The sequence below is a fragment of the Microcaecilia unicolor genome, chromosome 13 (genome assembly GCF_901765095.1).
Source record: "Microcaecilia unicolor chromosome 13, aMicUni1.1, whole genome shotgun sequence".
NCBI classification, from domain to species: Eukaryota; Metazoa; Chordata; class Amphibia; order Gymnophiona; family Siphonopidae; genus Microcaecilia; species Microcaecilia unicolor.
Window position 1 is genome coordinate 41,564,627 of NC_044043.1, and position 14,705 is coordinate 41,579,331.

General features: G+C 40.9%; 1 protein-coding gene across 1 annotated transcript in view; it reads left to right on the forward strand.

Moving 5' to 3' along the window:
- Nucleotides 1–14,705, forward strand: part of NF1 (neurofibromin 1) — a 464,504-nt gene that overhangs the window by 342,202 nt on the left and 107,597 nt on the right.

The following is a 14,705-nucleotide window of genomic DNA, read 5'->3' on the forward strand; positions in this document are numbered from 1 at the left end:
ATAAAGAGACAATCTGTTGGTATCAAAGAAATTAATTGAATACATTACTGTGCAGCAAAAATAATTATTGGGAGAATTATACTGATGAGGTAGGGACTAAGGAAGAAGAAAAAGATAATTCCTCCTTGAAAAAAATGCATTGAAGAAAAAATAAAATCAGTGGAGAGGTGTCCCTATGGACTGTGCAGGTCTTTATTGGCCGTCATTTACTATGTTATGTTATTAGATGGTTATGTAAAAGGATCAAGATAATAAGAGAGATCCAAAACATCAAACTGTTTTGGATCTCTCTTATTATTGCCTTAATGAAGGCACCTAAAATATGTGCACTAAGTGCAACTTCTATAACAGCAATTAAGTGCTTAATTTCCATTACAGAATACTAGTATAAGTCCTCAGTTATGCATGTAACTTTAGATGTGAGCACTTAAACTAACTGTAAGGCAGGCATAAACGCTCGTAGCTAACTGCTGCAATTGTGCAGAACTGTCAGTGTTCTAAAAGCTTAGTGTGTAAGTGCTTAGCATGAGCTTGCCCCACCTGTGCTCTTCCACATCCATGCACCTCTTATAGTTACACACTATAGAATTTAGGCACTAACATAGAATAGCACTTAAGTGTAACTGCAAATTAGGGACAATTGGTGCCAGTTAACTCCAGTGATTACTAGTTATTGTCAATTCGCACCTAATTAGGTAATTAACTTATGCTTAGCTAGTACAGTTCGATAGAACCTGTGCTTGCAATTTTGTGCGCTAAGCACAAAAATGTGCATGCAACTTTATAGAATGAGGGGTACATTTATATGTTCCATTATTACATTACTACTACTACTACTACTTAGCATTTCTATAGCGCTACAAGGGTTACGCAGCGCTGTACAAGTTAAAACATGGGGAAGGACAGTCCCTGCTCAAGAGAGCTTACAATCTAAAGGTAATTAGCAGCTGAAGCACAAAAACAGTGGAGAGATAAAGAAAACAGAAGAGAAAGATATCAAAATAAACTATTTAGGGAACTGGGAAAGACCAATAAAAGAGTGAAAATACCACCAAATAAAACTGAAACATTCCGAAGAAGTGTATATGAGGACCCTGTAGAGTACAATGGAGAAGCATAATGGCTACCCTGCATACAAGGAATTTCTAAAAGGCAGACATCAAAGTTATGGATTGGCCTGAAGTAACAACAAAAGAGTTGTAAAAAAAAAAAGGTTAAAAAGAGACCCAAACTGAAAGAGCCCTGGTACAGTTGGAGTGACAAGTTTTGGGATCAAACCTGGCAGATTTAAAAAATCAGTTGGTGAAGATGGCCACTGTGGAAGCATGACTTAGCTGTTAGCTCTCTGATCTTCTTCATTTTTTGAGATGCCGAAGAGAAGGGGTCGTCTTCCCTCCACCGCTCCTCAGCGGCAAACTCCTTCTGCAGGAGGAATTCAAACATACCTTCAGAGAGTAGTGATTCCATCACCGTCGGAGAGCCCGCTGGTTCATCCCAGAGTAAATGGAGACCCCGGAGCATCCCCTGGGCTAGAGCTATCACTCAGCCCCGACGCAAGAGCTGCTCCACAACCCTCGAGTAGCAGTACTCCACTGTTGGCGTCCTTCACCCTGTCTCCCATGTTTGGTACGGGAGAAGAAAGACGGGAGGTGTTACAATCAACCGAATTTATTCGGGCAGTTGGAGAACAGAGAGCCCAGATGGTGCCTTTAGCAACTTCTGTGGCACCGAGGGAGAATGAAGCTGGAAGTTTGAAACAAGTTTTCCTGACTGCAGAGACGGAGGTAACATCTACAAAATTTCCTATTACAATTAATAAACCTAAATAAGTTACCCTAGATAGCCTATGGACTCTCATAGTGGACCTAGGGAAAGCAATGTGTCCTCAAATACAAAAATTAACTCAGGATTTATCTGTGTTGGAGCAGAAAACAAAAGATGTGGACCTCAAAGTGGAGACTTTAGAGCAAAATAAGAAATATGAAACTGAGGTTCAAAAGCTACAATTATATCAAGAGAGCATGACTAAAGATTTAACATCCCTAAGGAGGAAAACGGAATTCCTTGAGAACTCAGTAAGGAGTAATAACCTCCGTTTCTTAAACGTTCCTAAACAATTTACCACTCTTCCAAGAGATCTGTTAAGGAAGTATGTAAAAGAAATACTTGGAGTGGCTGAAGAGGCCATACCTCCATTTTCTCAGATTTTCTATTTGCCTACAAAATTACAACAAGATCAAGATAATCAGGAATTGAATGTTTCAGCTCTATTAGAATCATCAGATAATGACTCGGTAATACCATCAACATTAATTGCTACTGTAGCCTTAGCTCCAGACAAAAACTGGTTAATGATATTCTTTAAGAATAAAGAAAAATGTTTCTTGGACAGAGAATTCAAATATTTCCTGACATCTCCAAAGAGGAGACGCCAACAATTTCTTCTTATGAAACCAGGGGTCCTTCAATTAGGGGCTGCTTTTTTTTTTTTTTTAAAGATTTCTTTGTAAGTGTGTTGTTAAATACCAGTCGATAAAATATGTTTTTTTTTAACCTACTAACAGCTTTTTTAACAGCTAGGAAAAAGGGGTGGGGGGGAGGTTAATATCGGTTCTGTTGATAAGTTAAATGTAAGAACCATTAGGGTGTTCATGTAAAGCAAATTCCTTTAAGTAATTTGTAGTAAAAAATTATATTTTCATTGTGTAACATCTTGAATCTCAGAATAGTGGACTTAAGTAAATATGGCGGAAGATTTGTCAAAAATTTTGATTTAGTAAAAGAATGTTGTACCAGTATTTTTTACTTTTCTGTACAAGTTTTATACTTGATTGTAATTAAAAATTTTTATTAAAAAAATAATCAGTTGGTCAGACAGAGACAGCCTTAACACCGCAGTGTCTAATAATAGGACAAACACTTCTTCAAAAGAGAGAGCCAAATAATGTTCCTAAAAAATTATAGATCCATAACTTGTCAACTAGGGTCTATAACCTATTCACTGCAATAGATACCAATAGAATATATGCTTATTTCAACTCCTGTAACATCATGGCACTAAAGCAGAAGGGCAATAAGAAGGGAACTTGTGGACCTAAAGACCAGTTACTGCTATAGCCAGTGCTAAGAGAGGCAGAAATCTCAGAATAGCATGGATTGGCTATAAGAAAGTCTTTATCTTCCCATGTTCCTAGAAAGAGTAAAAAATCAATTCATTTTTACCCGTTCTACACCACGCAGGATTTTGTAGACCTCTGTCTTATCCCTCCTCAGCCACATCTTTTCCAAGCTGAAGAGCCCTAGCCTCATTAGCCTTTTCTCTTATGAGAGGAGTTCTATACCATTTATCATTTTGATCATCCTTTGAACCTTTTCTAATTTTGCTATATCTTTTGTGACATATGGTGACCAGAATTGCATGCAGTACTCAAGGTGAGGTCACTCCATAGAATGATACAGAGGCATTATAATATTCTTTGTCTTATTTTCCATCCCTTTCCTAATAATTCCTAGTATCCTGTTTCCTTCATTGGTTGCTGCCACACACTGGGCAGAAGATTTCAGCATATTGTCTACAATGACACCTAGATCTTTTTCTTGGGTGTTTGACTAAGGTGGACCCTAACATCAAGTAACTGTGATTTGGATTATTCTTCCCAGTGTGCATCACTTTGCATTTGTCCACATTAAATTTCATGTGTCATTTGAATGCCCAGTCTTCCAATTTCCTATGGGCGTCCTGCAATTTTACATAATCCGCATGTGTTTTAACAACTTTGAATTGTTTTATGTCATCTGCAAATTTAACCACCTTACTAGTCGTTCCAATTTCCAGATCCATTTATAAATATGTTAAATAGCACTGGTCCCAGTATAGATCCCTGGGGCACTCCACTATTCACTCTCCTTTACTGAAAAAAATGAACATTTAATCCTACCCTCTGTTTTCTATCCATTAACCAGTTTCTAATCCACAACAGAACCTTGCCTCCTATCCCATTGCTTTTTAATTTTCTCAGGAGTCTCTCATAAGGGACTTTGTCAAAAGCTTTCTGAAAATGTACATACACTACATTAACCATCTTTCCTTTATCAAGATGTTTATTCACGTCTTCAAAGAAATGAAACAGGTTGATGAGGCATGATTTCTCTTGGCTGAAACTATGCTGATTCTGTCCCATTAAACCATGTTTGTCTATGTGACCTGTAATTTTATTCTTTATAAAAGTTTCCACTATTTTTCTGGCACTGAAGTCAGGCTTACCAGTCTGTAATTTCCTGGATCACCCCTGGAACCTTTTTAAAAATCTGAATTACATTAGCCACCCTCTAATCTTCAGGTACTACAGAAGATTTTAACGACAGGTTAGAGTTCACTAACAGCAAATCAGCAATTTCATGGTTGAGGTCTTTCAGTTGATTTACTGCTCTGGGCCAGTTGATTTGCTGCTTTTTAATAAGTCGATTTGGCCCAGTTCTTTTCCCAGGTTTACTGAGATTTCTTTCAGTTCCTATGCATCATTGCCCTTAAACCATTTCTTATCAGGAGATCTCTTACATCTTCAGTAAAGACCGAAGCAAAGAATTTATATCTCCACTATGGCCTTGTTCTCCTTGAGTGCCCCTTTTCCTCCTTGTTGATCTAACGGACCCACAGATTCCCTCATAGGCTTTCTGCTTCTGATGTATCTGAAAAAGTTATAACTGTGAAGTTTTTACTTTTGTAACAAGTCTCTCTTCATATTCTTTTAGCCTTCTTTATCAATACTTTGCATCAAACTTGCCAGTGCTTATATTGCTTCTTATTTTCTTCACTTGAATCCTTTTTTCATTTTTTGAAAGATGTTCTTTTGGCACTAGTAGCCTCTTCCACGTCACCTTTTAAATGTGCTGGCTGTCGTTTGCTCTTCTTTCCACTTTTATTAATATGTGGAATACATCTGATCTGGGCTTCCAAGATGGTATTTTTAAACAATTCCCAGGCCTGATTTAAAGTCATTACCTTTGCGGCTGATCCTTTTAGCTTCTTTATAACCATTATTCTCATTTCGTCATAGTGATGCTTTTGAAAATTAAATGCTGGTACAGTAGATTTCTTTAGTGACTTCACTTCAGATATTAGTTCAGTTTTGATTATGTTATGATCACTGTTTCCCAGCAGACCCAACACCGTTATCTCTCATACTAAGCCCTGCATTCCACTAAGGACTAGATCTAAAATTGTTCCCCCTCTTGTCGGTTCCAGGACCAGTTGCTCTAAGAAGCAGTTATTTACTATATCTAGGAATTTTACCTCCTTAGCGCTCCCTGATGTGACATTTATCCATCAATAGTAGGGTTAGAGACCGTCTGTTGCCACTTTTTTCTGTATGGGACTTAATCCACTCAGGTCCGTATGCTCAGAAGCAAACGTGGGTGCTAGAGGTCATTCGCACTGGAATAGCACCCACGTTTGCTGGCACACCATGGCTAAAGGCCTCCACCATGGGGAACAGTGAACGTGCTGAGGGATAGAGCAACAAGCATGCAAATGCATGCTGATGAGTTGATTTTTTTTTGTTACATTTGTACCCCGCACTTTCCCACTCATGGCAGGCTCAATGCGGCAGGCAATGGAGGGTTAAGTGACTTGCCCAGAGTCACAAGGAGCTGCCTGTGCCGGGAATCGAACTCAGTTCCCCAGGACCAAAGTCCACCACCCTCCTTACCACTAGGCCACTCCTCCACAGTTCCTCCTCAATGATCAGCGGCAAGTGTGCCAAACAAGAGCTCTGTTGCTGCTGAAAACCCTACACCAGCTTGGAGCTGACATTGGGGTGACCAAGGAAGGGAAGGAGTCCATTTAGCAGGGGTAAGTCTTTGTCAGTGTTGGTTACACAAAGGATTTACCAGTTGCTGATGGTGCCAAAGTCTGAAGCAGGACACGATAGTGAAAGATTAGCTGATCACCAAAGGTTTTGAGTATTGAAAAACTCCCAATCTCGTTTGTGTGGCACTGAAGAGAGAAACACATTTTTATTTCTGAAGATGTTATCAGAGAGTTTGGGGCTGCTGAGGAGCTGGCAGCAATCACGAGTGGGTGCTGGGGAGGGGAGAGGGATTAGAGCCACAGTAGCCTGGAAACTCCCCCATCCTCCTTCCCTCCTCCCCCCTCTGGCTCTCTGGGCATGCGCTCAAGAGATGTGCCTAATGCACAACTCTTGAGCACATGCACCAGTCACCATCATCCCCCTGAACTTCCTAATGCTTAATTCTAACAGCGCACCTAAATTTGCATGTCATTAGCGTTAAGCATTAGGGAGCTGTGTTACAACACTGTTACGGTGGTATTTTTCCGCTGCTGTTCAGCACAGCGCCTTGCTTTGAGCATCTGGGAATCAGTACTCTTGTTAACTCTTTGGGCTATGATTTTAGCCTTAATTCTGAAGATTGTAATGATCTAGAATGTGTTTCAGAGAAGTAAGAAATTAAGAGTCAAGGATTTGATTATATCGCCTTTCTGTAGTACGACCAAAGTGCTTTGTATTTATTATATACAGGTACTTTTCTGTCCCTAGTGGGTGGGTTCACAATCTGTTTCTTGGCTTGGGGAAATGAAGGGTTTATTGACTCGCCCAGAGTCACAAGGGGCTGCAGTGGGAATTGAACCCAGTTCCCGAGGTTCTGGTCCCACTGCACTAACCATTAGGCTACTTACTGTTTGTAAATGACTTGAAGCTCTACAGTTCCAATGTCCAGCAATTAGTGGAGCTTCTCAGATTACATCAAGATGACTTTTGTTCTCAACAAATGTTTTAAGACAACATTCCTTAGAGGAAAATTGAAAATATCCCTCTATTGATGATTGTGAGATAAAGGAACTTGAACAGAAAGATAAATGTGACTTGCTGAGTGAAAAAGTACCAAAAGTGGGGTTACAAATAAGAGATAAAGGCTATGAAAGTTTGGAAGGGCAACTTACATTTTTGAAAGTTGTGTATACTATAGGGTCGGTAGAATGGGACTATGTAATTCTTTTTGCAACTTTGGTGTTTTTCATATTCTATAGCCTAAAAACTACAGGTACCTAAAGTGTGGTGTGTGACTTCTGGGGTTAAGTAATTTTTTATTGACAAATATTTCTCATTTTTTAAAGATGTAATTAGTTCATACCTGAGGCTGACATTTTGCAGGATTATGCAGTTGATACCCTCTATCTTGTGGTATAAATAAGTCACATACCCTGCTTTTGGTACCTTTTTGCTCAGCAGGTCACATATGTAAATATCGAGGCGTGGAGGAAGGAAAGACAATCGAACATAAATCACCTGAGAGAAAAGGTCAGTAAAGATTATTAGAGGAGACTAAAATTGATGTTGAAGAGTTTATTAATATTATGGAATAAGAAAGAAAGCCATTACTGGCTGGCAATTCCCACACTCTCATACGGCTTTGATATTGTCAACTGGTTTCTTAAAGATCTTGAAAAACAGGATGTACAAACAGAACATTTCTCCATATCCACAAAGTCATTTATAAGACTCCGTGTATGCCAAGACTGTGCATTCCATGAGCTGAAGAAGGAATGGCCCTAATAGAAATAGCAGCTTAATAGGTAGAACATAATGTATGCCTCCAGTAAGTGTCATCAGATCCAAACATGCAAATTGTGTTGACATATGAAAGTAAATGTCCAGAACTTGGACAAACATCTCAATGAGTTGAAGGAAGGAAGCAACAGAATTTGCAAAAGAGAAGAAAAAAAACTCTTTAAGAATATGATCAACAAACAAGGAAAAAGAAGCGACAAATGCATAAGTGTAGTGGGAAATACAAAGTGTTACTCTGGGAACCTTTCTTCAAAACTGGACATATGAATGGTTAATGAGAGGCAAATGGAAAGCTAAGAATGCGTGATCAATAGTTGCAGCCCAGGACAGTAGATTGTAGATGAAATGATTCCCAGCGAGCATAGAAAAAACTGGTACAACAGTTCTATAACAAATAGCTGGACATGGTTACTGTTCTCATAGCTGCTGTGATGGCAGAGAATTTTTACTCAGAAACACACAGTGGGGTGGCATATCTCACCCCCGTAGCCCATTGGAAAATATGTAAACATTACCAAAAAAGCACTGTGATCATGACCTTGAGAGAATTGTGAAGAATGAAGCAGTTGTAATCACTGGGCACATTCCCATTCCAACTGATAAAAGAAAACTGAACATAGTCATAAAAGAGAAAAACACACAAAAACTGTCTTGATAATAAAAGTGTCAGTGCCAAGTGATTATTCTTTCATGTAGGAGAGAGCAAGAAAATCCTCAAGTACCAAATAATGCATCTGAGGCCAAGAAAATGTGGCAGACTGTCACGTTCTCAAGGACCTTGGCATTCTGTCAGGCTTCTTCCCTGGGAGCACTGGGTTCGTGAGTCCTTGGACCATTACTGTGGAGCGGCAGTGGCAGGCAAGGTCACCATCAAGTAGAGACGAGGCAAGACTGGACTGGAACCCCGGACTGGAGTTCTGCACAGGAATACACAGGACTGGAATGCACCGGACAGGTGCGCACTGGAGTGGAGCCCGCTGGACCGGGACATACTGGAGCGGAGCCCACTGGAGTGGAGCCCGCTGGACTGGAACACGCTGGAGTGGAGCCCACTGGAGCGGAACCCACTGGACTGGAACCCACTGGACTGGAACCCACTGGACCTAGGCTTCACCTACTCTTAGCCACCGTTCCCCAAGGGTTGAGCCCTCAGGTTCGGGCAACCGGCAGGGCTTACAGGAAAACTGGAACTGGAACTTGCAAGCAGGAATCAGGATACAGAAGTGCCCCCAGGCACCTAGGCGAAAGCAAGGCAGACAGGCAGGGAATGTCCGGGTTCCGGCAGTAGGCAGGTTCAAAGCAAGCCTTAGGGCAGGTGGCTAGCAAAGCAGTAGTCAGGGTCAAAGCAAAGTCTCTGGGCAGGCGGCTAGCAAAGCAGTAGTCAGGTTCAAAGCAAGTCTCTGGGCGGGCGGCTAGCAAAGCAGTAGTCAGGTTCAAAGCAATGGTCAGGTCAAGGAGCAAGACTATGGCTGGAGCTCCAGTATCAAGGAGTACTGGCAACAGACAGAACAAGGGCTGAAGCTCCAGAAGCAAAAGAAAACACACATGGGAAAACCAGAAAGCTGAACACAAGCTAACGGGAAAGCTATGCCCCAGCTAACCAGTCATACGCTAGGAACTCACACTAAGCAAACACAGGGGAACTAGTAAAGCAGTACACAGGCTAACAAGCAAAGCTGTGCCCAAACTAACTAGTCATACACTAGGAACTCACACTGAGCAAACACAGGAGAACTAGTAAAGCTGTACACAGGCTAACAAGCAAAGCTGTGCCCAAGCTAACTAGTAACAAGCTAGAACTCACACTGAACTGGACAATGTAGCAGTGCACAGATCACTCTAACATACCAGGGACCTTAGACAAGGCAAAGGCTGCAGTCTCTAAGTGCTTAATAAAGCCCTTCAACACCAGAGGCGCAGCTGCAGCAATCTCTAGGTAACTACGGAGGCTGTTCAGGCACAAACCACTGAGCAGGCAGAAAGCACAGTGAAACACAGAGAGGCTTCCCACACCCAGGTGTAGTGTAGTGAAGCAATTAGAGTCATGCTGGAAGCAACCAGCACACAGAGAGAGAGAGAGCTAACCCAGGCAGCACCCACAGGTGCAGTATAGTGAAGCAATTAGTGTCATGCTGCTGGATGCAGCCAGCACAGAGAGCCAGAGCTAGCTCAGAAAGGACAGACAGAAGAAACAGGAGCCAGCTAGGAAGCTGACCCCCAGGAACAGGGTAAGTCTGAGGGTGGTCACGGCCACAGACGTGACACAGACAGATGCAGATATATTTTCTGTTGTGTTGGATGGCAGTCTTGGTTAAAACAGAATTTTCAAGCATACCTTGATAGGTTTGTCTAAATCTTATAAACAGAGGAAAGCTCTTTTTGACAATGCATGTTCTACGATGAGCATTAGCAATAAATTTCAGAGACTGAGGATCATACTCTACATAACTTAGTTTAAGAATAAGGCTCATTATTGTCATAGTATGTGTAAAACTAACCAATTTGGAGATGTTGCCCCCTAAGAGGAAACAAGCAAGATAAGGAAAAAATGATACATGTAATCCAGGTAAAGATGGTAAAATGCCCTTAAATGTCCAAATATTTCCTAATTTACGGGTATTACACTACTAGTAAATGCATATTCATTGTCCTTTTGTCACTGTTGAATGCAGTCAGCTGGACAGGCTCATTAAAACATGTACCTCACAGAGCAATATTTAATACATTCACAGGAGCACTTAAGGAAGAAGAGGGCCCAATCTGAAAGACACCAGAAACAAAAATAGTGTTTTTATCTGAATGGCTTTTGCCAGCTCAGGAAACATTCTGGTCTTAATACTCAAAAGGTTATTTTCATAAAACTTTAAAACAAACAAAAAAAAAATATGCACAACAATAAGTCACAATTTGACTATAAGGCAAGGGAAGCAAGAAAACTGCCAGAACATTTTTCTAGCTGAGGATTTTTGGGAAATCCTCTGTCACCACCTTAAATTGATGAATATGTTTTACACATAGGTGAAAACATTTCTGATAGCAGTCATTATACTTCTTTTAAATACAATTTAAACCTTTCAGCTGGGGTACCTAGAGTGTTTTTCTAAATCCTGTATCTTTATGCTTCCCCATACTCTGATTTCAGAAATCATAGTCTCATACACATCTACTTTTTGATCAGTGTTCTGGATATTTGTGAACACATTTTGAAATTGAATAGTGAACGATTTTCCTATTTAACCTATAGCTTGCCAAATCATTTCAAAGTTATATGTCTTATGTTGAGACAATTCAAATTCAGTAAACCTGCCTGCTTCCTTGCAATAGATCTTTCTTCGTTTTCTGAATGTTATTGGGCACATGAGCTGCATTTCTCTTGATAGCTCCCAGCTCTTTCATCAGAACCCCAGATCCTTGCTTCCCTCCCTCCCTCCAACTGCTCTGAGCTAGGAGATTCTGCTTCTACTCTGGTTGTTCCCTCTCAAGCTGATATCATCAATATGTGCCCAATTAGCAGGCTGAGCCAGAGACGCCCCAACAGCAGTAGTAGAGCACTCTGCTTGTCTGGGCTCAGGTGTTTCCTTTCCAGGAGAAACCACTGGTCACCTATCCCTGCAGGTGATTCCAATGGCATGGCCTTAATCCAGAAGAAAGCAGATCACAAAATGATTGATCAGACCAGGAGTCATAGGGGACTACCCTTGTGCTTCACCATAAGGGAAGGACAGCCCTTGACCCCCCCCCCCCCCCCCCCCCAAAAAAAAAAAAAAAAAAAAAAGTAAATAGGAATACACTACATCTTTCACCATCATGGATCCCTATTAATGAAGTATTGCTCCTCTTTGAAGTCAAGCACCCATGGGGACTAAACACAATCACCAGGTCTCAGTTGAGGACCGACAGCGAGTGAGAAGTAGAAGACAATAAAGGTATAATTAGCACTGGGGATCTAAATCACACACATGTCCCACTCACGCAATCCAAGCTCAGAACAGTCCTTAGAGGAATTGTTTTATTGGATAATGGCAGCTAATGTAATCAGAGACAATGTATTATGCAGAATCACCCAAAATGATATCAACTTACTGAGCTTAAGTACCTGTCAAAGGGAGTAAAGATAACACACCCTATTTATTCCCTATCCTGAAATAGATAGGATACCTAACACCCCAAGCACAACAAGGTAATGAGAGCGGTTCAACCAGACATGATAACTCATGAACGCTGGATACGTAGAAGAAGTCATGGACTGTAGACAGAGGATCACGATCAGGCAGGACCAGGAACTCGGGATGGTCGATAAGCAGGTAAGCTCTTCCCAGCCGGGTAAGAGCATGCAGGCGGGAGGGGGGGGGGCAACGTATCTTTTAATAAGCCTTCGTCATGTGGCCAGCTTGGAGCCAACTGATAGCATCTCTTGTGTGAACTGCACAAGATAGCAGCAGGCTAGCTAGCTAGATGATAACAGTTTCAGGAAAGGGGATTTTATAACCTAATGATGACCCCACTAGCCAAATCCTTATCCAACCAAGGCCTTAACCCTTACATCTACGCAGATGATGTCACGATATACATCCCGTACAAACACAATCTAACAGAAATCACCAACAAAATCAAACTCAGCCTGCAAATCATGAACTCATGGGCAGATGCATTTCAACTAAAACTCAACGCAGAAAAAACACACTGTCTCATCCTCTCATCCCAATACAACACGAACAAACCCACCAATATAAACACCCCAGATTACACCCTTCCTGGTTTAGACAGCCTGAAAATTCTCGGAGTTACAATTGACCGAAACCTCACGCTAGAAAGCCAAGCGAAATCTACAACAAAGAAAATGTTCCACTCAATGTGGAAACTCAAACGAGTAAAACCTTTCTTCCCGAGGGAAATATTTCGTAACCTGGTACAATCAATGGTACTAAGTTACCTAGATTACTGCAATGGTACAAATCATTAAGAAACTCCAAACGGCCCAAAACACCACAGCCAGACTTATATTTGGAAAAAAGAGATTCGAAAGCACCAAACCCTTACGAGAAAAACTGCACTGGCTCCCAATCAAAGAACGAATTGCGTTCAAAATCTGCACCTTTGTTCATAAAATTATTCACAGCGAGGCCCCGGTATGCATGGCAGACCTCATAGACTTACCAACCAGAAACACGAAAAGATCAACACGTACATACCTAAATCTCCATTACCCAAGCTGAAAAGGTCTAAAATATAAATCAACCTAGTCATCCAGCTTCTCCTACATAAGCATGCAACTATGGAACGCACTACCTAACGTCATGAAAACAATACACAACCTAACAAACTTCCGGAAATCATTAAAAACCAACTTGTTCAAGAAGTCATACCCTAACAATCCAACTTAAACGCCTGAACCATGCAACACAATGAAACTAATACTAGAACTGGACAAAACTTAACTCTTCCTCCTTGATTACCTAATGTGTTCGTTCTATCACTCATGAACTTCAACACAATACCACTCTGTATCTGTCATACCGGAATTGGCGATCGCCATCACGGTACAATGTAAGCCACATTGAGCCTGCAAATAGGTGGGAAAATGTGGGATACAAATGCAATAAATAAATAACTCAAAACATGAACATTTTTGTAAAAATTAAGAATTTTGCTAGTCTTGACGGACCTTTAGTCTGTCCCAGTATGGAAACACTTATGACATTAACCGTAAAAGTGTAACTTAAGCACTCCTGCATTTGCCTTTAGAAAGTTTTTTTTAAATAATTGTAACATAAAATGGCTAGCCCAAGTGAAAGCAAGTGATGGCAAGCATTGCCTATCAGAACTAATTACGCATCCAAAATGTTTCCCAACTGTACATTGGAAAAGTCTTTAATCTAACTTCTCTTCATTGTTCAGTTAGTTTAAAGCTCCACCTATGTGAATGGAACCAAAAGTGGGCTGAATAAAGATCTCATTGTGACAAGCATTGCAAAATTGCCCCTTTCCATGCATAATAAAATGATTTCCTACATGTATTTTTCTACAATTCATATTTGTGTAGTGATGGCAGAGTTGCTTGCCTGTAACAGCTGCTCTCAAGTTACTGGCAAGCAACTCTGCCTTCACAGGTAGATGATGTATTTGAATGGATCCCAGATCTGAACAGTGTCTATAATTTCTAGAGTTTTCTGACAGGCTCTACTGAGCATCAACATTTTAAAAGGAGATAGAGAAGCTTTTAAACTAGAAACTGGGTAAAGGCCATCACTCACTCAAAAGTGCATGGTTCAGAACAAGGTATCTTTAAAAGATATCACCAAAACAGGGAAGGACAAATCCCTCCTCTCTGTACCCTTCTTCACCACCGCCAACTCCAGGCTCCGCCCATTCTACCTCGCCTCACCCTATGCTTGGAATAAACTTCCTGAGCCCTTACGCCAGGCCCCCTCCCTACCCATCTTCAAATCCTTGCTCAAAGCCCACCTCTTCAATGTTGCTTTCGGCACCTAACCTTTATATACCCTTCAGGAAATATAGACTGCCCCAATCTGACTGCCCCTACTTCACTGACTGTTCACTTGTCCTTTAGATTGTAAGCTCTTTGAGCAGGGACTGTCCTTCTATGTTAAATTGTACAGCGCTGCGTAGCCCTAGTAGCGCTTTAGAAATGTCAAGTAGTAGTAGTAGAAGGAATGGCATCCAAATAACGAGGTTGCAATTGAAACCATGGTAGATCAGGTGACATTAAATAAAGAGCAGACAGATTTTCAAGATTGCAAATTAACACTGTCAACTGCTGAGCAAGCTGTGAATAGGAACAAACATTGTTTGAAATGTTTATATGCAAATGACAGAAGACTAAGAAATAAGATGGGAGAGTTAGAATATGTTGTACTAAATGAAAAGATAGATAAAATAGGCATCTATGAGACCTGGTGGAAGGAAGATAACCAGTGAGAACTGTCATACCAAATTATATCACAGTTATAGGGTGGATCGAATTGGTGGAGGGACTTGAATCAAATAGACTAAAAATTCTGCAGGACACGAAACACATCTTAGAATCCCTATGGATAGAAATTCCATGTGTAAGAGGAAAAGGATAGTGATAAGAGTATACTACCGTCCACCTGG